This window comes from Callithrix jacchus, chromosome 14 (assembly GCF_049354715.1).
Source record: "Callithrix jacchus isolate 240 chromosome 14, calJac240_pri, whole genome shotgun sequence".
In the NCBI taxonomy this organism is placed as follows: Eukaryota; Metazoa; Chordata; class Mammalia; order Primates; family Cebidae; genus Callithrix; species Callithrix jacchus.
In genome coordinates this window covers 93865794-93891281 of record NC_133515.1, presented here as the reverse complement: position 1 = coordinate 93891281, position 25488 = coordinate 93865794, and the positions used below count along the sequence as shown (strand labels likewise).

The window sequence follows — 25488 nt, the reverse complement described above, 5'->3', positions numbered from 1 at the left end:
CATTGACCACACCTTTTCCTAAAGCCTAGTTAAAAGAACTAAAGAATTATCATAGGCAGAAACAAGGAAGAATTTAATTTAAAGTGTAAAATTGGTCATCTTAACTTAGGTACTCCACTGCAGTATGTAAATATCAAGGTAGCAAATATATTAACTGGATAGTGTTAGGTGTGAGACTGCAAAGCAAAATGATGTATGTGACACTAGAATTCTTCAGAATCATGTGTAATCCAGTTTCAGATATAGGCTAAACAAATTAATGCACTTTTCAGTATTTCATAATACATTTTCAAACCAAAAAAAAAACCATTCATTTGCTCCATCTGCAATTATTCTGGAGCACTATCTGCACAGGAGACACTATTGCTGGATCTAAAATGATGGGGATGAGCAAGATGTGGGGTATCTGTTGGCAGGTAACTCAGTCTAATCAGGACAAATAAAACGTAAGACAAGACAAAAACAAGTTCCATTATTAGCAGTACCACAAAAGTGCTTTTGGGTACTATGAGTAGGTAGATTCCTTCCAGTTGAGAGAGGATTTATCAGAGCTGGACCTTGAAAGTTGGGTGGGTGAGGTTTTATTCAGATGGAGCTGGGGCCAGGCACTCTATGCATTGTTTAATTTGACTTTGTCTGGTTTAAAAGGCCAGGTGAAGATAGAAGATATGAATTTTTAAAAGGGTACTTAACTCTTGATTTTTCAATTTATCCTTTCATTACAATGATTGGGACTTAAAGTGTTTACAATTAAAGTTAATGAACCTTTTATTGCTCATGACAGTTCACAGCAAATTAGACTCTTGCTTTCTTCTCAAAATGGATGAAGGCCCCAGGCAACCTCTCCCTGAAGCCAGAGCTGTGCAGCGCGAGTCTCTGCAGGACACTTTGTTGGGGTGAAATTTCGAGCAGGGATACTACAAAATGCATAAAGATGACTTGGAAGCTGAATGCTGAAAACAACCTGGTGTAGCTAAGGGAACCAGAGGAAGTGTTGCTTCTGCCCTGGGGCACCTGGCAGATTCTGTGGATGGCTTCACCTTATGATTTGGCACTGGGGGAGAGGTTGAACCCTAGAGTGCCTTCTCCTGGCCTCTGTCCCATCTCTGAGGATAAACTCTGCCCTTTAATTTTTTTTTTATGTTTTTTTTTTGTGGTTGATAAAGATATGCAGTGGGTTTTTACTGATTTTTTAAGGGGACTTTAAACACTATTCTATTGTATATATCCTGGGGTGATGTAATACAGAGTAGGGTTGGGGCCTCTTCCTCTTTTTCTGGAGCAGTGTGGTCCTAGCCTGGGAGCCTGTAGTCCTGTGTCACAGTCCCTGTATGCCTGTGTTTTCTGGGATCCCCAATCTGGCTTCAGTATCCCCGTCTGTCACATAGGACAGCTGCACTGGAACAAACAGTGCTTCATGGAGGGGTCTCCTGGGTTCTGAAAACTCCCATACCCAGCTCCCCAACAGGAGCAGCTTAGCTCTTTACATTTCCATATTAGTTTTTATTTTAAAAAATATTTCCATGACTGAAAACGTTTGAAAACACCCTATTGAATGCTCTCAAAGGGTCCTATGACTCTCAAATTCGATGCTTACATTAATCACAAATCAACTATAGTGACTCCTAAAGCCATATCCGCCCCATCAAACCATCTGCTGGACCTTCTCAACAGAATATTAACAGGACCTTTTTTCTCCGCACATGGCTCTACTTGTCCTCCATAAATAGATGCTGACATATTTTCTGGATGCTAGTCCTGTGTTTGTTCAGAACGAGGGCTGCATAGTAAGGACGGATTGGGAAAGGAGTTGCCCATGAAGAGTGCACATGTGAGGCTTCAGCAGCGGTACTGAGGGAAATGTATGTGGTGCTGGACTCAACGTAACCATACAGAGCTGGTTGCTGTCTGTGCCCGGACCTACCTCTGGGTGCGCACTTCTGCTTTAGTCCCACATTCACAGCTTCCTGATCCAGATGCCTGCTTGCACATCTGCCCTCAGTTGCCAATCTCTATAGCACATCTTCTTGCAAAAAAATGAATTATCTTACTTTAAAGCTGATTGCTCTTCTCGACCTCCTGGTCAGGTTAAAGGTCTCAGAGCCAGCCATAAAATCTCATGTACCTGTTTATCCAGTCCCTTGGTCCCAACAAGTCCCTGGGTCCCAACAAGTCCCTGGGTCCCAACAAGTCCCTGGGTCCCAACAAGTCCCTGGATCCCAACAAGTCTCCTTTTCATGGCTTCTTGTTCCCACCTCTCTTTTGCCTTTACCACCCGTCGTGCTGAGGTTCTAATCATTGCTCAATATCATGAACATAGAACAGATATTCATCTGATCTTTATGAATAAGAATCCTCTTACCGTCACCTTACTGAAATACTTCCTCTCCCCCAAATCAGGCTTATTTCTACCACTGTATTATTCAAGTTCTTGTCTCTCTGGAACCCATCCCAGCTCATCCTCAAGGACCCATGCAAGTCTTCCTTTCCGTGTGAAACCTTCCTGAACAATCTCTAGTGAATTAGACTTCTCTCTACGTCTCAGCCCCATCAGCCCCTTCCATTTGTTGGTTCACAGGATACCGTCCGGTTCTGCTTCTCAATGTTTTGGTGGTGTTTGTGTGTGTGTGTGTGTGTGTGTGTGTGTGTGTGTGTGTGTTTATCTTAATACAGCATTCCCATTCCCAGAAAGGTTCTCTGGGACACATTTCATGAGTTACCTGCCAAGTAACCACTTGACACCCAGAAATCTGAAAGTTAGGAAAATGAGAAATCTAAATTATAATAATTTATTATTTTATTAATGCACAAACATCGAACAATGTCAGAACCCATGCAGGAACTGTGCTATATTTAAACTCTTACATTAATTGACCATGATAAATAGCTCCAACTGTGTTGGTTTTTTCTTTAGTAAGGGCATTTTCTGAGAAAGTTGAGATCTGTAGCTGAATAACCCATTCTGGTATCATCCTAAAACTTACCATTTTGAGTTTCTTTTTAATTAGAGTAAGAAGTTATGGATGTAATATGTTTGTATTTTTTTTTATATAAAATGCACACTTTGCTACTGTAATTTACGTTTTCCTTGGTAACTGGTAGAAACATTTTAAGGGTCAGCCTAGAGGTAGTGGAATCAGTGCAAACACCTTTTCTAAACCTTTCTTCCTTGTGTCATTAATCACAAGAAACATACCTAGTAACCCAGACTGTCAGATTCACTCACAAAAGTTGCAATTTATCTCCAAGCCATTCTTGCCCTCTGAATCTTGTAGCTGATTGGGTAATGAGTAATTACACACCTTCAGTTATTTCTCTGACTTAGGATTTTTCAGCTTCTATTTTCTGTCAGTAAATGTAGCTAAACTGCATGTTCTTTGGCTTGAGTACACAATGAATCAGAATTAATGAAATGTCATATCCATTAAAGCAAACTCAGAAAATTGGATGCAAATATGGATAAGAGGCCTCTTAGTTCTGACTTCGCAGCCACAAGCAAAACCAGAGTGGTCATTTCTCATTGATCTTTCTACACAATCTTCCCTCTCTGTGGTTATCCCTTAGGACTTGGCCTGTTCTAAGGCAGTAGAAAACTACCAAAGCCTCCATGAAAAAATATTCAGAAGAGAATTTCTAACTACTGAGGATGGCTGTAGTCTTGACTGTAGAGTCCTGATAAGTAAGCAACAATGAGGAAGGGACCCAGGTAGGGGAGGGTCCCAGGTCAGGGAGAACAATAAACAGTTGTTCTGAGAACCAGGCACAAGACCTAAGTCCACAACCTCGTTCTGTATGTTCCAGTCATCCCTTCAGCATGACCCTCTAAAACATCCCTCCGGCCCCTGCCTCTTTGCACACTCTTCTCTGCTCTGCTGCCCATTGTAGTCTTGTAACATATTTTCATACTTTCTCTAATAAATCTCCCTTTCTTTACCCACAACTATCTTGATAAATTCCTTTGCTCCTCACAACACCGGCTCCAGCTGGTTATACCCAGGACATTGACGCACATCCTTCTTTTACTCATCCTCTGGGGAGCTCTCCTCTCTGTGGGGAGCTGTGTTCTGACACTGGCTCTGTTATTGCCTGCCATTGTGATGTTGAAGCTGAAGAAGGGATGACAAGCATAGGACTGTGGGGCTGGCAGCAGGATTTACTAGGTTGTGTTTGAATTGATTGTTCATGTGATCTGTTTCCAATGCATTACTCATTTGCCATGTCAAGTTGCATGGTAAAATGTTTACTCTGCCACATCTTCTAGTGCATTGGTCTAATCATGGAAGCCGTTTTCAATATAAACTGATGTTGGAGAGATGTCTCAGCAAAAGATAGAGAAGAGCAATGTGTTGTTCCTCTAGTCCTTTCCATTTTTCCAACGCCTTCTAGGTGATAATCAATGTGACAATGCCACTACCTTGCTCAAACTGTTCCTGCTGCCTGGAGTTGGCGTCGCTGCCCACCCATGTGTATCACAGACTTGGGTACGTTTATAAATGGGTGGCAGCCCTTCAGTTCTATGGAAACTGAAAAATTACCCAATAAATACAGAGAATCATTCGCCATCTCCCCTTTGAGTAGCAGCCTCTGAATTCTTAATGTTGGCTGTACTCTGGAGGCTGGACCGTCAATGCTGTCTCAGAGTGGCTAACAAATGCATGATTCTAGCTGTCTCTCAATACCACTACTTAGGAACTCTTCTTTTGTGGGTATGTATAATAGATCTGTTGCTACAACTTTATGGCAAAAAAGTAATGTATCTTCTTTTGTTTAAATAATGGATGGCTACTACTGTTGATTCTTTCTTCAGCAAATTTATAAAGTAAGAAATAGAGCCACATGTTCTGGGAGAACATTAGGTCATATACAGAGATAAGGTTTCATTCCTAAACTGCTTCACGGAATGTAGGAAGCCAGGAGTGGAAAATTCCATTCATAGGTTCTCAGTGCATTGTAGAAAGAGACAACCTGTCCATGTAGAAAAGGCTTGCAGTTAAGTGGAGGCCACCTCACCTAGAGTCAGCCTCTCAGGACAGATCTTGATGCTAGTCATTTCATGTGAGCATTACATGTGTGATTTCGTGACGTTTGATGCTCTTCCAAAAGTGTCCAAGCTCTCAACCAACAGGAAGACATGGAATTTGGGGGGAAATAGGGCCTTATGGGTCTGAAATAATTCTGGGTGGCATCTCAGCTTCCCCTCTCTCCTCCAACACTTCTAAGTCACCCCATTGCTCTTCTGTGACCCAATCCTCACAGAAAAGTAGGCATGCCTTTTAATGTCAGAACACCTTTTAATTCTGATTCTTATCGAGACAAGGACCATGCACAATTGAAAAGGGAAAGGGTGTAGGAGAGAACCCAGGAGCCTGCAGGGGAGAAGTGTTGAGAACCAGGGCTTAACTCTGGCCCTTGGCTCCTGAGAGGGTGTCAAGGCCATGGGTGTTTGGGTCCCATTTGCTGTTTGACGTATTCATAAATCAGGGACAGAGAGCAAGCTGAATGATGTAGAAATGCTTTTTTAGATCTTTTGGAGTAGCTTTGTCCTGAGAAATTAACCTGAGCGAACAATAGTTTATTTATTGCTCTCTGTCTCCTCAGAATCTTCCTCAACCCTCCTTACTGTGGGGGCAACTGAAGCATGAAGAAAAACCTGCCGTGGAAAGGCTGAGCCGCATTCCTGGGGCAGGGGTCCTCAGGAGGAGGTGTGAGGCAGGTGTGGGCCAGGGGTAGGCACTGGATCAGAACCCAGTTGTCCTGGTTTCCAGTTCTGACATCATCTGCACGTATTGCCTCCAGAAGACCATCACCTCCCACAAAATCTTTGTTTCACTATCTGAAAATGAAGGACAATGGATCAGGTGATCTTTATGATTTTTCCTAGCCCCTGATCTGGTTCTATCCAGCTATTAAGCAAGTCATGTTTTCTATTTCCTGTTCCTGCCAGAAACATATGCCTCTCTCTTTTCTGCCTCTCAGCCCTTCGTGGCCTTCCTTCTGAGGCTTCCTGACTTCCCACAGCTGCCCTGCTTTGTTCCCCGACACAACAGGACACAGCAGCCGGCAGGAGCCAGAGACCAATCAGTATTTGATAAAGATAAATCTGTGCTCAGAACTGGAACAGATGTTTAGCCAATTAGGAAATGAAACCCTCTGTTGAAGTAGTTCCGCTTCCATCTGAGGACTTTGGATTTTGCTGTTAAAAGTACTCAATTCTTTAAAAATGCTTTGCAGAAACTATCAAAGCAAGGTAAGAGGTTAAGTCACTTGCTCTAGATAACTCAGTTTCAATGTAGCTTTAATGCAATTACCATTCACAGGTTTATAACATCACAAAATCTGAATGTTCTAGAATGGACTTAAGGCTGTTCTTCACATCCAGTGCAAAAATTCCTCTGCAACCTGGCGACTCAGAGTGTGGTACCTTGACAGCCTCAGCGTTACCTAGGAGGATTCTAGAAATGCAGAATACCAGGCCCCACCCCAGACCTGCTGATTCAGATCTCACATTTTAATAAGATGCAAAGGTGATTCACACATACATTAAAGTGTGAGAAACACCACTCTACGATATCCCTGATCAGTGAACAGCCTGTCTTAAACACATGCAGACTAAGGATATAGTTTGCTTACATTGCAGGTGTTCTATTTGGGGATAGCTATAAACATCACAATGCACTTTTTTATAATAATAAATCTAGTGAGTATTTATTGACCTTGGACCATGTGACCTCTTCTAAAAGCTCAACAAGTATGTGTTGCCTCATTTAATCCTCACAAAAGCCACTTGAGGTAAATACTGTTTGTTTTCACTCAATCCCCACAACAAATATATGAGGGGCTACTCTCTTCTTTCTCATTTTGTGAATGAGAAGGCTGAGACCAGAGAAACCGGGTGACTTGCAACATGGCTGGGGAGTGGGTTGTGAACTCTCACCTACGTGGTTTGGCTCCAGACCCCAGACATAACTGCTGTGTTATATGCCTGTGCATAGTGAGCAAAAGTGCTCCTTTCTCTTGTTTCCGTTCACTTGTCATCTATAAATATGAACAAAATTCTATTTCTTTTTATATGTATGAAAACTTTAAATTATTTAAAACCAACTCTTAGGATCACTCTCTTTAATATGTTCTTTATATGATTTAATTATATATCATCACCATATTAGTCAAACCCTTTGTCTTAAAATGTGGCCTTTAGCATTGTATCCCAAACCTCAGCTCTGTGATTTTGAGTAATGCCAAGCTGTAAAATGATGTTCAACTTGTATTGAAACAGCATACTTTGAATAATGAGGCCCAAGTACTAATGAATACTTCCATCGTCACAGCATTGATTGATATTGCGCTCAGTGTCTTTTTCACAAAGACTGCTATTAAGCTAAGTCTCTCTAAGCCTGTATTTCTGGAGATAGTTTTTGAACTCAAGAGGGTTTGCTTAAAGCAAACTTCTCATTAAGCATCTTGTGCTTCGGCCTACACTGAGCTCAAGTGATATCCCAGCACCATCTTCCAGTGTAGTGAGGGCTGTTGGCACCACTGCTATCCAGGGTAGGGCTGAGAAGGGTAAAAATTGCTATCTGTTCCTATTAAGTTTCATCTTGTTAGCTGTGACTCTTTATTCATACTGTCAAGTCTTTTGAATTCTTGATTCTATCAATCAGCATTTTTGCTAGCTGACCCACCCTTGTGTCATCTGAAAATTCGATCAACACACCTTCTGTCTTTATTAAGCAATTTGCGACTGAAAGTGCTGAATGGGCCAAATTGAAGGAAGTCCCTAGGAGAGGGCCTGCTCCCTGAGACCTCCCCTCAAGGCCAACGTCAGACTGTTAATCTGTTCTCTTGAACCAGACATTTAATCATCCTACTATTTTGTAGGTCTTCATATAGCTCTATGTCTCCATTTCCTAAAGAGGGAGAATGATGGCCAGCACCTCATTTTAAACCGCCAACACCCTCCAGTGACCTGGCCCCAAATGATTGTGGTGGAGGCAGCAGTTGTTTAGTGGAAGGCACCTGGAATCAGTATTAGAGACAAGGTGGGTGTGAGCTCCAGCTTCACCACTTAAATTGTGTACTCTGTAGTTAGCGTAGATCAGAGAAGAAATGCTAAGAGTTCTATATCATAGGGGATTTACTGTAGGGATTTGGATGTATGCAATTGTGGGAGCTGGTTACAAAGCATATGGAACACTCTTAGTTCAGTGTATATTGTTAGAGTCTAAAGCAGTAGGGCCATCAGTCAAGAAGAAAAGATGGATATAAACTAACTAGAGGAATACAGGGGCAAACTAGGACTAGTGAAGATGTCCTGGAACCCACAGAATGGTCTAGAATAAACATCAGTCTTTCATTACTTCCATGGCTCATTTTGATGATGCAGATGACCTATAGGAAAAGCTAGCTCCTTTATCACATAGAGAAATATGCACTTGGTCCTGAAGGAAGAGATGCAGTGGAAGCTGGAGATGCTATGAGCCTGGCTCCTGCCCCGTACCCAGCCAGGTGAGCCAGCAGGTCAGCAATGATGTGCATGACCTCCAGCTGCCCTGCACTGACCTTCCGAGCACATGACTATGGCTACTGTTTCATTCTGCCTTCTAAATCTTGTGCAGTCTCCTTTTGTTATAGTAATGGAGACTATGAAGGGAAGGGGATCTGGGAAACATAGTTTCAGTTTAGCTAAATTGTTATATACCTCTTTTAAACATGCTTATCCTCCAAGGGAAGATAGGTGAAAAACTGTGCTTCAGCCTAATATAATGCAACTATCTCTTATACAATTAAAAGCAAGTAATCCTCTTCCCAGAAGGTGGATACAAATTCCTTCTATTCGTCTTCAGGTGGTGTATATTACTCTTCTTGTTGAGTCACATTTCTTCTTTGATATTTTATAACTTAGATTCTGAGATATAAAGTTAACCATAGCTTATGTTACTTGGTAAGGGAATGAATAGAAGAGGGAAAGAGAAAACATTGGTTGATATGTACCAAATCACATTCATCTTAAGAAAAAAGTATTAATAACCATCATCATCCTTGTTTCTGGAATTGACTACATGATTGTAGCTGCTATTTTTCTTTTTTTTTTTTTTTTTGAGACGGAGTTTCGCTCTTGTTACCCAGGCTGGAGTACAATGGGACGATCTCAGCTCACCACACCTCCGCCTCCTGGGTTCAGGCAATTCTCCTGCCTCAGCCTCCTGAGTAGCTGGGATTACAGGCATGCGCCACCATGCTCAGCTAATTTTTTGTGTTTTTAGTGGAGGTTTCACCATGTTGACCAGGATGGTCTTGATCTCTTGACCTCGTGATCCACCTGCCTCAGCCTCCCAAAGTGCTGAGATTACAGGCTTGAGCCGCTATTTATTACTACCTTTTTCCACTACTCATTCCATATTTCCTTTGCCTCTACAAAGTACCTCAGCTGGTTATGGTTCCTTATCAGATAGGGTGATTCAAAACTTCATTCCAAAAAGGTCTGGGATATTAATAATACTGCCTATATTGGATCATTGGAAGTTTCCATTGACTTTAATTGTAGGTCCTGGAGTACTAGGAGATGCTCCAGGGATTCTCTTGAATTGCATGTAAATACCTCCTTGCCTCTAATATGTAGTAGTAGAAACTCTATATCCTCTTAAAAGCATCAGTTATTCTAATTAGTACAGTGGCCCCCTGCTTCACTGTTGAATTGGTGCCAGGAGGAATCCAAAGTGCCAGTTATCTGTCAGTTTACAGTTTAAGTAAACATGGTTGTACCTATTGGTGGAAGCAGTCCTCCCCTGGGAACAAAATGGGCCAAAGTTGTGGGTAATTCAAAACTTTCTTTTGTAGAATACTAGGAGTGACAATAGGAGAAATTACTTCCACTTTCAAAACCCTTATGTCAGGATAAGGAATAACATGGCTAAAGAAACAGCACCGCATATTGCTGGCAGATTTAAAGCACAATGCATTCCTAGAGAAATTTTGGATATCGATGCCACTACCGGTGCCACTACCAAAGACCTGAAAGATGTAAGATGTGACTTCTACCACGTCTTAATTCAACTTGTCTATTTGGCTGGTGTAGAAGACAGATGGATGTTGGAGAATGACAGTAAATTACCACAAACTCAATCTGATAGTGACTCCAATTGCAGCTGTGGTTCCAGATGTGATTTCATTGCTAAAGCAAATCAGCACATTCCCTGGCACTCGGTATGCGGCTATTGACCTGGAAAATGCCCTTTTCTTTATGTATCTTAATACATACCTTTAGTAGTTGACTTTCTTTTCGTACTGTACTACCTCAGGCAATATCAGCTCTCCAGACATTTGTTATAATCTAGTTCTCAGGCAGATCATGTGATTTAGAGGGTTGGTATGAGGACCATGTGTGATACTATGTACAATGGAGAATGAATTTACATCTATAGAGCTCTTTTGTATTTAGACACTTTATGGATTGTGTGCGTTGAATCTATGTGCATTTTTGTTACCTGTTAGCAGACAAAGAACAGAGGTTCTACCACATGGTTTCACTTGCCCAGGCTCACACTCTGAGGAAGTGGTGGAGCAAGGATGTGAACTCAAGCTGTTTTGTTTGCAAAGCAGTGTATTCTCTTCATTTGGCCTGTTCCCACTTTGCCATGGAAAAATACAAACCCTAAAACACCAGCAGTGTATAAATACAGGTTCTGTGCTGTTCTTTGTGAATTCATGCTCAAGGTCACTGATGCTTCCTTCTCTAATTGCCTAGAAATTCTCTATCTAGTTGTTTGGGGACTCTGACTTTAATTCCTGGAAGAGTTCACAGTTTTTTCTTCTTTTATTTTTAATTCTTCTTTTTTTTTTTTTAGAGAAACAAATTATATGGTTTCATTGTATCATGAGATATTGAAATATCTGAAAAAAAATCAATGGGTAGTGAAGCAGCTGCTTTCTCATTCACTTCTTTGAGTTATTAGAGCAACTTGTCTGTAGATTAAAAAAAAGGACAAACCTTTGCTTTATTTAAGTCTTCCCAAGGCATGTGCTGGTACAACACAAACTTCTCCTACCACACGCAACTAGTAGCATCCAAACATAATGGACAGCATGTCAGTGGCATCAGTGCACTGCACCCACTCCCACCACAGCCCTGCTCATTTGTGTATGATGTTTGGAGCAACTGGAGGAGCATGAATAGTACTGAGAAGAGGAGGCAGGAGGAAACAGCATGAGTGCCTGGCTGGGAGGAGGTCCACCCATGTTGTACAGGGCAAGCCTGACATGTCATTGGTGCAAACCCACACATTCTTAATGTTCTTTAATAGGAACATCTAGTGGGACCATATGATGGAGTCTTCACATGCCTTAAGCTGTCCTACAACCATGCTGAGGATGCAGCTATTTCATATGGGCTTGTTGCTGGGAAGCACAGGAATTGCTTCTTAGTAATACTTAGAAGAAAGAATTCTGCCAAGAGAAAATTTAGCACTCCCACCTCCAAAAGAAAGATAATTTATTGAGGGAAATAGCAGAGAGTTTATTCAGAGAACTAGGATACTATGAAAGATGAGGCAGAATGGGCTGCTGAAAGAGAATGAGCCAGTAGTCCATGAGAGTTCTGTTTTTATGATACCAGATTTATTCTTGAAGTTTCAACCTCTGTCATAATCCTCCACCTTTTTCTTTGTCTAGTTTTCCTGCTTATTCCTTAAGTCCCCCCAGTTTTCCCACCTAATTCCCACCCCATGCTTGTGGGACCTTTCCTTACTGAGGTAGCCTCATTGTCTAGGGTAGCACCTGAGGTTCTTTGTCTCATGGCCATGGAGATCAAGGATGCAGACACACAAAGAATGAGGTTAAGAGCAGAAATTTAATAGGCAAAAGAAAGAGAATAGCTCTGTGCTACAGAGAGGTTACCCTGGAAAATGAGTTGCTCATCCACTGTTGGAAGTAAATGCTCAGTGCTGCAAAGTGAAAATAGCACTCAGGCAAAGGAAATTTACTTTTATAGAAGCAGTGTGTCTCACAGATGGAGCAATGGCAAGAGCACACCAGATAAGGCAGGGAAGAGTGTCATATTCCTAATGCAGCTAGTCCCTACTGCTGTGTCTTTCCCCTATTGGCTAGGGTTGAACTGCACAGTCTAAGCTAATTCCAATTGGCTATTTTAAAGAGAGGGAGGCTATGAGCCAGAGTGGCGAGGTGAGTAGTTTCGGTGGGAAGGACAGTTACAGAGCAGGTGACTGAGGATGCCTAAGGACAGAACAGGTGACTAAGGAGCCTAAGGACAGAACAGGTGATAGAGGGTCGGAGGGGTTTGTTTACTGAAACTAGAGGCAAGGAGGCATAAAGAATGAGGAATTTAAACTTTAAAATGGAGAACCAAGAACAGGAAAGCTGAACATACTAACTGTTGGTTCTTTGAAGAGAAGCTCAGAACTCATCAAACTTAACAGTTTTTCTCCCTCTTGAATTTTAAAGGAAGTCAACAGGCTAAACTTCGAAAAGGAATTTACTGTATCTTAAATCCACAGTGAAAATACAGGAGTTTTTATACATGAGCTAGTGGGGAGGTGGTGTCATATCTACATAGGGTGCAAAAAACAGATTAGGACCAGGTGTGCTATCTGCATAGGGTGTGAGTCTCTGGCAGCCCCCACCCCCATCTTTTAATATGCAGGTGGGTTCTCTGTCTGAGATTCTCCTTGTTGCCCAGTTCTTTTTTACTGTACACATGCTAACAAAAAAGGGAAGGTGGAACCCCATGGTGGACATGCCTGGCCCCCAGGTAGCGCTTTTCTGTTGGTGTAGATGCAGGCCTCCCCTTGTTTGAGCTTCCAGCTTCCTTATCTATGTTTGCAGCTCAATCTTTCAGGCTGCTCTTTGTTAGAAAAGAAGTAATGTCTAGGGCTGCTTTTTGTTGGAAGGGAAGTTCTGCCAAGAAATATTTTGCCCTCACTATCTACCTAAATAATTTCTATCTCTTTTATCATTACTATTAGTTAGTGCACATACATCGTCCCAGTGTTGGATCTGAATTCTACCTAATGGCTGCATTACTCATTACTGCCACCCCAGGAAGGTTGTATGGCAGTCAAATCTATAAGATTGTGCCTGCCTATCACTTAGGAATTTCTCTGTTTTCTTCTTTCCTCCTTATCAGCATGCAGTTAACTACATTCTGACCAGTTAACTGCAGAGTGAGTGATTACTGGGCATCTCAAGGGATGTTCCTTTCTGCATGAGTATTTCCTCTCCTCTCTGCTCATATCTAGCTTACATGTTTTGGATAGTCCCTGGGGTGTGAGATTTTCCAGACCTTCCTTTTTTCAGGGGCTCTCCCTTCCTGCTCATGTCTAGCTATCTGCCTACTCTAACAGGCTGATGGACTTGCACCATGATGCTGTGCTGGATTTTCTGGAACAGAAGGGAAAGCTAACTTTCCCCTGGAACAGCTGTTCTTCCCATGTAAGGCACGACATGTCAATATACATTGCACCATGTTGGGTTCTATTGTAATCAAATAACTGGCAGTAATGTTGAATGAAGCTGGGTCCAATCTGCTCCCAACTGGCTTGTCTCATATTCTGGAGCATCATTGGCCTCACTGAGACCCAAGGGGCTGGCACAGTGGCAGCAGCAACGCAGCGTGATCTGCAACCACTGTCCCTTTTCCCTTGCCTTCCCTTGCCTGCTCCACACATTCTTGCTTTTCCTTGAAATTTTATTTTCCCCTTTTGAAAATTGTCTTTCTATATATTTAGCAGAAACTATATTTAGTGTTCAAAGCACTTTAACGTATGTTCTCTCATTTAACAATCTGTGGAATGGAGGAACTTGTCTTATTTTATATGTGAGAAACGGAGGCTTGGGAAGGTTAAGAATGTATCAAAGCTTACGAAGCTGATGAGTGGAAGAGCCTTTTCCCTCCAGCTTCAGGGCTTTTTTTTTGCACCCTCTTAGTGCTGCAAGAGCCCCCAAATATCTGTTGTCTCTGGGAAGACAGTTTTCTCTTTTGCCCTTTGTACCAAACTATAGAAATATATGGGTGTGTTGTAACTCTCAGGAGGTTCATAGACGTTCATTCATCAGTGGGTTGCAGAAGGTCCTGAAATTTCTCAGGAGAACTTAATTCCAAAATTCTGTTAAAAGGAACACCCCACCAAAAGCCAGAACCATCAAAACTGAACAGACGTCTAGTTTATCAGGCATGTGGTCTGCTCGCAGCAGATCTTATACTGAGAGTAATAGTATAATGAAAATGCTCTCAAGATTCACCAGCAGCTTACTTTATTTTAGATATTATTAAACCAGTCTTCTCTCAAACCTCCTGGTTTTTAACAAAACTCCACAAAACTCTTGAAAGAAGAATGATAAATGCTTTAAAAATCCATCATTGAGCCAATAAGAAAGTTACATTCATCATGGGCCAAAATGTATGAAAGCAAAAGTGAGGTGGTAGGAAAATTACAGAATGTAGCTTTTTCACTGAGGCCACCTACTGCTTCCTGGACTGAGCTTCAGGTTTTAAGGCTGGGATAAGAAGTCAGTACAAAGAGTTCACCTGATGTGGTGGGTCTAATAAGAGCGCATTGTGTAAAAGACTATAATCTAAGAAGAGGTTCTAAAACACTACAGAAATCCTTACCAATTATGTTTATATTTTTGTTTCCCAAACATTAGTTTGCACCATGTCAGAATGCTGAATCTGGACTATTACTGACGTATACGTGTGGCAGGTTCATGTGATTTAATGTAATAGAATGTCATTGGGATTTTTGCTCCTTGCTGTATTTCCAGTGCCTAGAATAGCGTCAGGTACATAGTAGGTACTGAATAAATATTCGTTGATGGGATGAAAGAATAAAATCTGATTGGAAACCAATCATCAAAAAACACATATGTGTGTTAAAATCACATTTAAACAACCCATAACAAGAGAAGAATTTAAAAATGAAAGAAAAATCTAAGTTTAATACCTGCTAGAAACAGAAGGAAAAAATAGGAAGCAGGGGGTCATCTCTCGGAATTGCCTTTACTGAGATTTGACCAGATAACTGGCTGAACACATTGACTTCTAGGCTCCCTGCTGTACTCTTCTTAGCTGTTATTTGCCAGTTTGAAATTTCTGATTTTCATTACCATCTGAATAACACAGATATTAAAAAATAAAAAAAACTCAAGTCTTTTCAATGTTTATAACCAAATGTAATTTCCTTGAATAATGTACAAGTTCATATTCATAAGAGAAATATGGAATCTCAATTAAAAGCCCTATGATGTGGAGCTTTGAAGCCCTCCTTTCAAGAGTTATCCAAGATGATGTGACGTTTCCTCACCACCCTGTCTCTCTTTCATATTTAATCAGATACTGAGATTAGAGGTGCAATTTCCTTTTTGTGTCTAGGGAGGTTTATCAGAATGCTGCACACTATTGCTTCCACTCTGCTTCTCCCCATCCCCAGGTTATAGGACCAAAGTGTTTCTCTTACAATTATTCATTGGAAATTATTTACTTTCTTGATTTAATGAACAAAAATACTCTGAAGTCATATTTTGTGTTGTGGTTAAGTCCAGAAGTCAACAAGTAAGGTGAAAATTATATATCATTAAAACTTCACTTGAAAACCTTTCTACTACCCATAAATTAAAATATGCACAGTTCTAAATGTACAATCTTATGTAATATTCCTGTGTAGAAGATGAGAACCACGAAATTAACTAAAGACATAAATAAGAGAAAAGCATATCAGTAGATGTACAGCTATTCAAATCCTCTGTCTTTAACAAGGCTGTCAAATTCATGGGGAGGATCACGTGGTAGGTGGAGACTCCTAAAGTACTTTTTGTTTTAATGGTATGCCTCTACTTGTCTTACACGTGCATGTACTTATTCATATTGAGGATGACACGTTGCATTTTATGTGAGAGTCAGGGTCTAACCCTAGGGCTGAGGATCATGTACCTGCCTTTCTTTTCCTTTTCTTCTTTTTCTGAGATGGAGTCTCCCTCTGTCGCCCATGCTGGAGTGCAGTGGCATGGTCTCAGCTCACTGCAACCTCTGCCTCCTGGGTTCAAGAGATTCTCCTGTTGCTTCAGCCTCCTGAGTAGCTGGAACGAACTACAAGGGCATGCCACCATGCCCAACAGGTTTTTGTATTTTTAGTAGAGATGGGGTTTTGCCATGTTGGCCAGACTGGTCTCACATGCCGACCTCAAGTGATCTACCCACCTCAGCCTCCCAAAGTGCTGGGATACAGGCATAAGCCACCACCACGCCCAGCCATGCATTTCTGTTACATAAGCCAAAGAGATCACTGGGTACCAAATAGAGACTCAAGTTTTGGGCAAAAGTGTTTATCTGCTGAACTCTCACATCCAGATTTCCTCCTTCCTAGAAAAAGTGTGGTTGTCAGAGGGATTAGTGGACCAATTAGGTCCTGGGAAAGAGTGAGAACCTCAGCCTGTGGATGTACACCAGATCTGCTGTGAGGATGGCAGCCTGCTGTTAACTAAGGTCTGTTCATCTCAGGCATGCTTGGGTCAGATTTTCAGCTGGGCCTGTGATTAGAGTCTAGGTGCTTTAGGTAATGCCAGATCTGTTAAAGCTATATTCTTGCAGCGTTCCTCTTAGTTCCTCCACAGGGAGAATAACAAGGGACCCAGTGGTAATTTTATGAAGATAAAGAAGCTTCAGTTTAGAGTTCTGCGCTTGCCATGAGTCCCTTTCAATGTCTGGGGAGGAGTCTTAGAAATATGATCAAATGATCATTTTTAAAAGATTTGTGACATTAAGATGTTTCTAACACAATCAGCTAAGGCAACTCTTTCTTTCTCCCCACCTTCTCCAGACAAATCCTATTAATTTGTTGTTGGTGGAGTAGTTTTAGACAGTTCTTGGATCCAGCTAAAGGGAGAGTCGCATTGCAATTACAGTGAGTTGGGGTTTTGTGACTCACACAAAGTCACTTCCTTGCAGAGGTAAGTTGTAACTGACTGTCCTGCTGTATGAATGGCTTCCAGAATGCTCTTGCCACCTGCTGAGATGACCTGCTTGGTGCTGGCAGGAGGATATGAGGCCAGAGGCCATGCTGCCCTGTGAATATGTCCTACATGGCCCAGCACTGGATGCCAATGGCCAGTGGTGGAGAAACCTGAAGAGGAAAAGGCTGAGTTCCCTTCTCTGCCTTGAGAATGATGTCATAAAATTGTTGGCACGTACAGACAAAAATGTAGGAACGGTACTAACAAAAGTATATTAGGCAGTTAATTAATACAAATATCATGTTCTTTATCTTCATTTTATGATGTTTGTGTATTTGTCCGTTTTCTAAAATTTGCATGCTATGATATACTTTATCTTTTCTTTATAAGTAAATATTCTCTTTTATACAAAATTTTGTTTTAGTAACTTTGCATACATTTCTAAAATGGGCTGTCAAAATTGTACATAAGCTTCAGGTCTCATACGTGCATCTCTGCAGGCTGGACTCCTGGCCAAAGAATATGTTTCCACACCCTACCAAGGCTTTTCTTGCTTGCTTAGGTCTTCATCCACTGCAGGGACATAAGTCTCATGAGCTTCAAAGGTCACCAGTCTTTTAAAGGCTACCTGAAATTGAGGACAGGTTGCAGTGCCCAGAGCTGGGTGACATATGAAGTCTGGCCTCTGATCTTTCACAGTGAACTCTGTCTTTGTATAGGGAGGAACAAACAATGGCCAGTATGCAGACCATGAATCGGAAAGAGGAGGCTGCTTTCCTTCTTATTTGGGAGAAAAAAGGCAAATGAATAATGAATACTTTGCTTTCATTCCTCGGTGGCCCCTGGCTTGTGTGACCCAGAGGGTGGCAAAATCGGATAAAAGCTCTTCCCCCAGACAGGGGTGATCTAGATAATTACTGACAGTCTAGGAGGCAGAAGACTCAAGTTCTTATTCATCAAGGTACTCCTGCCTTCCTGTGATTTACATTCCTTTTCTGTAAAATGGGAAGTTTAGTCCCTTGCTTGATTGTGTTAAAGGACACATTACACAATGCTGGCGACAGAGCCATGGAAACGTGGAATTCACTGTCAGCATAAGAGATAGGATGAGTAGAAGAAAGTATTAGGATAAAAATCAATACTGTTATTTGGCTAAACTGTCGGAAAATATTTTCCTGAACTAGCTGTGAGCTACAGTAGAGGGGTCCTGATTAATTATGGTCAGGGAGGCTCGGAAGATGCGGAGTTCTGTAATAATGGAGCCTAATTCATGCGGGCCAATTTGTTCAAGCCTAGCCATGTTTGTCAGTGTAATTGAAAGGAGAACGATCAGATTCCAAGTGCTCCAGCTAGTAACAGACCCAGGGGACTGTGCTCTCATTCTGCCTGGGGACCTTGCTAGGTTACTTGTTCCCAGGCTGGCAGGACGACAGAAGGGAGGAAACCTTCTTTCTGGATTTGGGGCTGCCTATTAATCAGCATCACTTTCCTCATTAATATAAAGGCATCCTCAGCTGCACATTCTGAGGAGCTTCCAACAATTCATTTTTCCTCTGTTTACAGAGAAATCAGCCTCCATAATGAGGAGGAAAGCTGTGTTTTCCACAGAGCTAAATATTAATTCTTTCAGTTTGTCATTTACATATCTCTCAAATTAGGTTTACTTTTTCGATTTACACGACTGAAGCACCACAGCTAGAAGTTATACAATTAACACTCTTTCTCCGGATAGGGTCAGAGTGCCTGCTTTGTGGGCTTAGGTTTCTCTGAAGACAGGAGTTGAAGGTACAAGAGAAATGGAAATTTAATTGGCATAACTAGGAGGATCTCTTTGAAGGCTGAGAAGATGCTCTTCAGACGGTCGTTTTCCCACAAACAGTGTTGGCCAGGGAGTGATTCCACTTTCATGCCCCTTTCCTCCTCATAGGGGAAGCACCAGCCCCTGCCTCGTGTGCCTTTAGGGACAGGTTCTGCTTTTCTCTGCCAGGATCAAGGAGTCCGGTGGCCACTCGGTGGGTACTGTCTCTTTGCCAGAGCTAGTGGTCTGCACGTGTCAATTAGATCTTCACCGAGGTTTATAGATGCCTTGTGCAAAAACTTGCCTTGATGTTAAGACAGATGGACTAAGTATTTTCTCCTGTAAGAAACCTGTATGGATGTCCCAATACCTCTTCTTTTACTCCCTCTCTTCCTCCCTCCCACTATTTCCTCCCCTCTTCCCTGCTTTCCTTCATTTTCTCCTCCTCTTCTTTCTCTCTCTTCCTATTTTCTTCCTTCTATCCCTCCCTCCCTCTCTTCCTCCCTTCCTTCATTTCCTTCTCCCCTTCCTCCCCCTCCTTCCCTCCCTCCTTCCCTATCTCTTCTCCCTCCCTCCATTTCCTTCTTTCCTTCCTCCTTCTCCTTCCCTCCGTCTCTCCCACCCTATCTTCTTTCATCCCTCTCTTCCTCCATTCCTCTCTCCCCCTCCTTGCCTCCCTTTCCCTCCTTGCCTTTCATGTCTACTGTCTATATGCTAGATGCTGGAAATACTATGATGATAAACATGCAGGATGGTGCGGGAGATGGAGAAAACAGGCATGCTTAGGGCAGTCTGATACCCACCTCCATAGAGGAGAGGACAGGGTTCTGTGGCTCAAAGAGAAGCCAGGCCAGTAGGATGGGTCTTACCTCTGAAATCTCTCAGCACCGACTGTCGACTGTCAATACCACACACTGGATTTTCCGGTATCTCTTGCACTGTTATTTATCTGAAAGTTGTCTGTGATTCTAGTCTTAGGCCAAATTAAATATTCACGTTTGTTTTCCTCACCTATAAAATAGAAACAGCAAAAACTGAGTTCATTCATGCCATGCACTTAGAATTCCAAACACAGCAAATGCCTCCTCAGCCATGAATAGTATCGAATAGGGGTTAGGCTGCTATTTGACCTTTCTCTGTAAGTGACAGTTCATGCCATAGAATGACCTCTGATTCTTAGGGACTTAGAAGACCTCCTTGAAAAACCAAGGCAAAAAAGTTTCATGGTGTTGGATTCTTCTTAAGGCTGCTGAGTAGCTGGATTTCTTTTCTGGAATGCCTTCTGAGGTCATTTGAGGTTAATAAGGTGGGCAGTGTCAGCTTTTCATTTTGAGTAGGTGAGAGGAATCAAGGTCAAAATTTTGTATCTACACAGTTGGTAGTTCTGTTATATAATAGATAATATATATTATATATGGGAAATGTTGTCATAATAAAAATAGAGAGTGGATACATGAGTTTAAAAATTACTTTGTATTTTATTGTTCTACATATATATATAATTTTGGCATTGGGCTTAGTGCTTAATCTACATTTCTCAATTAAAAAGAGAATGTCTTGGTGGCAAAGAGTGCTGAGTCTAAGGTCAGATAGAGTCTGATTCAGGTGCTGATATTAACATATGCCAGCTGTATAAACGTAAGCAAGTCACTTCATTTCCCTAAAACGCAGTCTCTGTTTGCTCTCTCTGAAGTAGAGACAATTGCATTACCACCTTAAAGGAACATTGTGATTTCTAAGTGCTCTTGACAGGCCTTAAATGTGCAGTAATTATTTATTATTACAGAATACCAACTGCATGCGTGCTATGCACATGTGAACCAAAGCACATGCCCATGGTTTTCATGTACGTTAGACAAAGCTGCCTGGCACACTTTACCTCACAGAGGACAACTTCCAGGTACATTAATTGGTGTGGTGGCTGCTTGGTAAAGACACTCAAAGGGCTGTTTCTTCAGCCCCTCTTCTCTAATAATTGTCTCTCCTGCTCATCCTTAATGTGGCCATATGAAAGTCACAGTGCTGATTCTATTCCTGGTCATAGCTCATTGGCTCAAGGTTCAGACTTGGGAGCCAGGGAGTTGGGTCAGTTTCTTTCTTTGTCCTATATCAGTAAACACAAATGAAGGAGATGTTAGAGTAGCTGTCCTTCTTGCCATGTGGACCTGAGAAGCAGAAGAATTTGGTCTGGAGAGAGAGAAAGGGAAAGAGGAAGGAAGGAAGAGAAAGGAAGAAACAAAGGAAGGAAGGAAAGGAGGGAAAAAGGAAGAAAGGGAGGGGTGGATGATGGGAGACGGAGGGAGGAAAAAAGAAGAAGAAAGAAAAAGAGAGAGAGAAAGAAAGTGGGAAGAGATGTGTAGTGGATGTACAGAGAGGAGTGGGAATATGAGCTGGGAAATGAATCCCAAGTTATATCTTGTCCCATGTATTCCTGAGATCTAGCCCTATTCCAGTTTCTGTGCTTTTTAAGATTACCCAGCAGCATTTTGATAGTTCATCTCTACTTTTACTTAAGGCAAGGAGAGTTGGATTTTCTAAGTAATGCCTTCTTCCACACGTATTATTAAACCAGGGAGAGTGCCTAGCACAGAGGTCTAGCTGCTATTAACAGATGTAATAGACATTACACCCACCTGGTCTTTCTAAAGAGTTGGTCATCATCATTATAATGACATTAGAGAGTGGATACATAAGTTTAAAAATTACTTTTTGTTTTATTGTTCTTTCTCTAAGTTAATTCCCTCTGAATGCAAAAAACCAAGGTAACATGTTCTTAGTCCAGAGGTTGTCAGAACTAGCCTAGTCGTATGAGTAAGAGAAAATCTGGAATGGTGTAGCTGCAGAAATTGGCAGTTTCTAACCCTGGGTCACAGGAGATTAACAGTCCAGTAGCACAAAAGAAAAGTTCAGTGGAGCAGAGGTTCTAAGGGGCTTGCCTGCCCCTTCCAAGTTTTGCTGGAGCCACAGTCCTGAGATGGTAGCAGGGTCACTTGTCACAGGAAAGAAGATGATCCTGGAAAAAGACATTCCAGGGTCCTGTGTTTCAAAGAACCCCCACTTTCACCATATTCTATGCCTATAGAGCTAGGAAGTCAAGAGTTGTCTCTCCTCTGGGGCTGGTGGGATAATAAGGTGAATAGGAGCATGGACTCAGCCTTCCTGAGTTTCATTCATGGCTCACATGTGTGATTTTGGACAAGTTAGTTGATCTTTTTGCCTTTCAGTTTCTTTATCTGTAAGATAGGGGTAAGACTATTACCTCCTAAGGTAATAGTCTTATTAGTATTGCTAACACCAGCAGCCTTAAAAGCTCATCATTCACAAGGAGGCAGCACTGAGAGTCCTAAACCCTCACCAATACAGACAGTTCCAAAGGAAAGGTATTCACAACAACGATTATGGAAATTGAGCAGAAGTATAGGGAAGACCTCTTCATCTTGAAATCTCTGGTTTGGAGGGAGCCTTTGTTTCCTCTTGTCCAATAGCTGATGAGACTCATGAATCTCATTTATAATATTCCTGACACACAATTGTCCAACACATCTTTGCACACTTTTCAATGAGGAACTTGTTTTCTTCAGGTTAAAGGTATCTTATTAAATGGTTTTGTCAGGTGACAAGTCACAGAAGGAACAATAAAAGTCAGCCTTTATTGTTCCTTCTTCCTTAAAGCATTTTCTTTCTCCGTTATTCGTTTGCTAAGTCTTATTAGTTCTCCCCACCTACACCCAAATGCAAGATAACTTGTACTTCCTGCAAGGACACAATACATAAAGACCATGCATAGCTGGAAACTTGCATAAGTTAAGACTAAACGTCTAGAAGGCAGGCATGTCTGTTTGCCAGCCAACATGCCATTGCCATGTGGTTAGAGTATGAACAAAGCTTCACATTTGACCTAATAGTTTAGAAAAGAACCATGTCAATGCATTTTGCGTTCAGGGCTTCGCGTGATTTCAGATTGTCCGTATGAAACAAAACCTTGTGAATATTTTATCTCACTTCTTTCAAATCCATATAATTGAATGTACCTGAGATGGCTCCTGAATCTGTCCCTTCCTCCAGTCACCTCTGTCTCTCTTTTCCTTTACTCATCATCTCTTTGTGCATTGTTGAACGTACATTTTACATGGTGATTACAATGTCTGTTTATTTGTCTCTGTTCCCCTCAGTCTCTAAATTTAAGGAAGGGAACAATTTCTGTTGATATTTTTTTCTCCATCTCTCTTCTTGCTTGAAAGTGAGTACACACATTCACACACACACACACAGTATCTGAAAATATTTATATTTATGTTTTATTTTGAGAGTCTGATCTTATTTATTTGTTAAAAAATCTTATATCTGACTAGATTCAGACTTAGAAGTAGAAGCTCGCAGAAAGGAAAGTCTGTGTCTCTTTGCAGTTTGTTCCTGGCACTTCTCGTTAGCTTCATTCATTCTCTTGACCAGAAGTTTAGCATATTCTGCAGCCTCTTCCTTATTTTTCTTAGTACACTGCTTCTTCAGAGCAATATGCCACCTTTCTTGCTGCAGGACATGTGGAGTAACAAGACCCTGAATCTTGGAATCTTGGGTGCTTTGGTCCTAGGTTTCTTACCTTCTTTGTTTAAGGGCTTTCTTACAATATGCTGGCGGACATCATCTTCTTTAGAGAGATTGAAATGTTTGCGGATCCTGCTAGCTCTTTTGGTCCCCAGGCAATGAGGCAACATGGTATCAGCCAGTCCAGGAATATCCTTCTCTCCTGTTTTTACAATAACCAAGTTGAGAACGCTCAGATTGGCATCCACAGTGCAACCACGAACTGATTTTCTCTTTCTTCCTCCAGTTCTCCTTGGTCTGTAACAGGAATGCCCCTTACTCAGTAGCAGGCGGACATGGCCATGGGTCAGGACACCTGCTTCATGGGGAAACCTTGTTTGTCGTTCCCACCACTGATTCGGACCACACAACCCTTCCATTCTTCACCCACAGCGTCAGCAGCAACTTCCATAGCCGAAGGCTTCTCATAAAAAGTATGAAGTGTGCGTTCATCATCTACTTCAATGAGTTTCTGGCAGCCAGTGACTGGGAAGGAGATGTTCAGCCTCATCTTGAAGCAGGTGAAAGCCTCTGAGGCACCACAGAAAAGACTATTTTTTATTTTTTTAGACAGAGTTTTGCTCTTGTTGCCCAGGTTGGAGGGCAGTGCCATGATCTTGGGTCACTGCAACCTCCGCCTCATGGGTTCAAGCGATTCTTTTGCCTCAGCTTCCCAAGTAGCTGGGATTACAGGCACCTGCTACCATGCCTGGCTAATTTTTTGTATTTTTAGTAGAGGCAGGGTTTCATCATGTTGTCCAGGATGGTCTCCATCTCCTGACCTCAGGTGATCCACCATCCTCAGCTTCCCAAAGTATCTGAAAATATTATTCTCTGTACACACATTCACACACATACAGTATCTGAAAATATTACTTCATTCAATCTTCCCAACAATTCTAGGAGGCAGGTGGTTATTATCTTTATTTTTCAAATTAATAAATGAGGCTCAGGGAAGTTAATAAAATTGTGTAAGTTCACAAAATTCACAAGTGATAGAGTCAGCTTTTCAACCCAAGCCTCTGACTCCAAAGTCTGTTTTCTGTCTACCTGCCAGAACTCTATTCTCAATATTTCCCTTGCTCATTTGAAGCTTTTTAAGGATGGAAACTGTGCCTTTTCCATTTTAATTTTGGTAGCCTTTAGCATAGCAAGCCACAGCCACAGCCAGGCTGGCATTCACAAAAGTTCATAACCCATGTGTTGGTTGTTCCTGGAGAATAGTAGAACATGAGGAGTGCTTAGAAGTGGAGCAGTTTGTTTAGAAGTGATGGTGATTAGGTGTGCCTGTCTTTCAAAATGTTATTGCCAGGACACAGGGCACAGGGTTCTACTAAGCATAATTCTTGTCATTGTTTCCCAAAATGATGTAAGCCATACTGAAATTCCCTAAGACCCGGCAGTGATTTTGATGTCTACTCAGCTCCTGCTTTGTTGCCGACCTTGGTAACTGATAGGGGGCAATCGATCAAAGAGAAAAGAAAGAAACCGAACTTTGGAACAAGGAGCCAATCAATCCTGGTGGAGTCTTCCCCTTTTCTGTATCTCACCCACATTGTTCAGCAAGCCTGACACAGATTTCCTTTTCAAAGTTACCAAGTCACTCCCACCTCAGGGCTTTTGTGCCAGTTGCTACTTCCGCCTGGAAATTTCTTCCTCTTTTCTTCTTCTATCCAGATTTCTATGTACCTTTTGGGTCTCAGCCTAAATGTCTCTTGTTTAGTGAGGTCCTTTCTGACTCTTCAGTGTAGGTTAAGAATTTCTGTTAGGCTCTTGCTGAAACAATCCTTAATACCCAGACATTAATTACATAACAGTTTGCACTAGCATTTGGTGTCTCTTTTGCATATTAGACTATGAGCTACATGAAGGCAGGGACTGCGTCTGTTTATCACTCTTCAGACACAGAGCTCCATGTTTTGCCCGTGATAGGTGCATAATAAATATGGATCCATGAGTAGATGAATAGATGGGGGTTAATAGGACCATCTCCCTATTTCTCCCAATAGAAGAAAATGAAGGCAGAGATGTACAAAAGAGGTCATTTTTCACTTTCACCTCGAGAGCATAATATTTCAGTCAGGGAGAAGAGATTTCATTTTCTAGATTGTTGTTGTCAGAATGTTTGTCATTTAAATTCTCATTTT

General features: G+C 41.7%; 1 long non-coding RNA gene and 1 pseudogene across 2 annotated transcripts in view; one reads left to right on the top strand and one right to left on the bottom strand.

Moving 5' to 3' along the window:
* LOC144576527 (uncharacterized) overlaps positions 1-25488 on the top strand; it is a 104631-nt gene that overhangs the window by 65444 nt on the left and 13699 nt on the right. Inside the window, exons 5-6 of one of the 2 annotated variants that reach the window (XR_013526146.1) lie at positions 5599-5858; positions 5977-25488. The exon at positions 5977-25488 is cut by the window's right edge and continues 13699 nt beyond it. This is a non-coding gene — a long non-coding RNA (uncharacterized LOC144576527). The remainder of the gene's footprint in view (positions 1-5598; positions 5859-5976) is intronic. The other variant, XR_013526145.1, reaches the window with a different exon arrangement.
* Positions 23096-23852, bottom strand: LOC108588145 (small ribosomal subunit protein eS6 pseudogene; annotated as a pseudogene).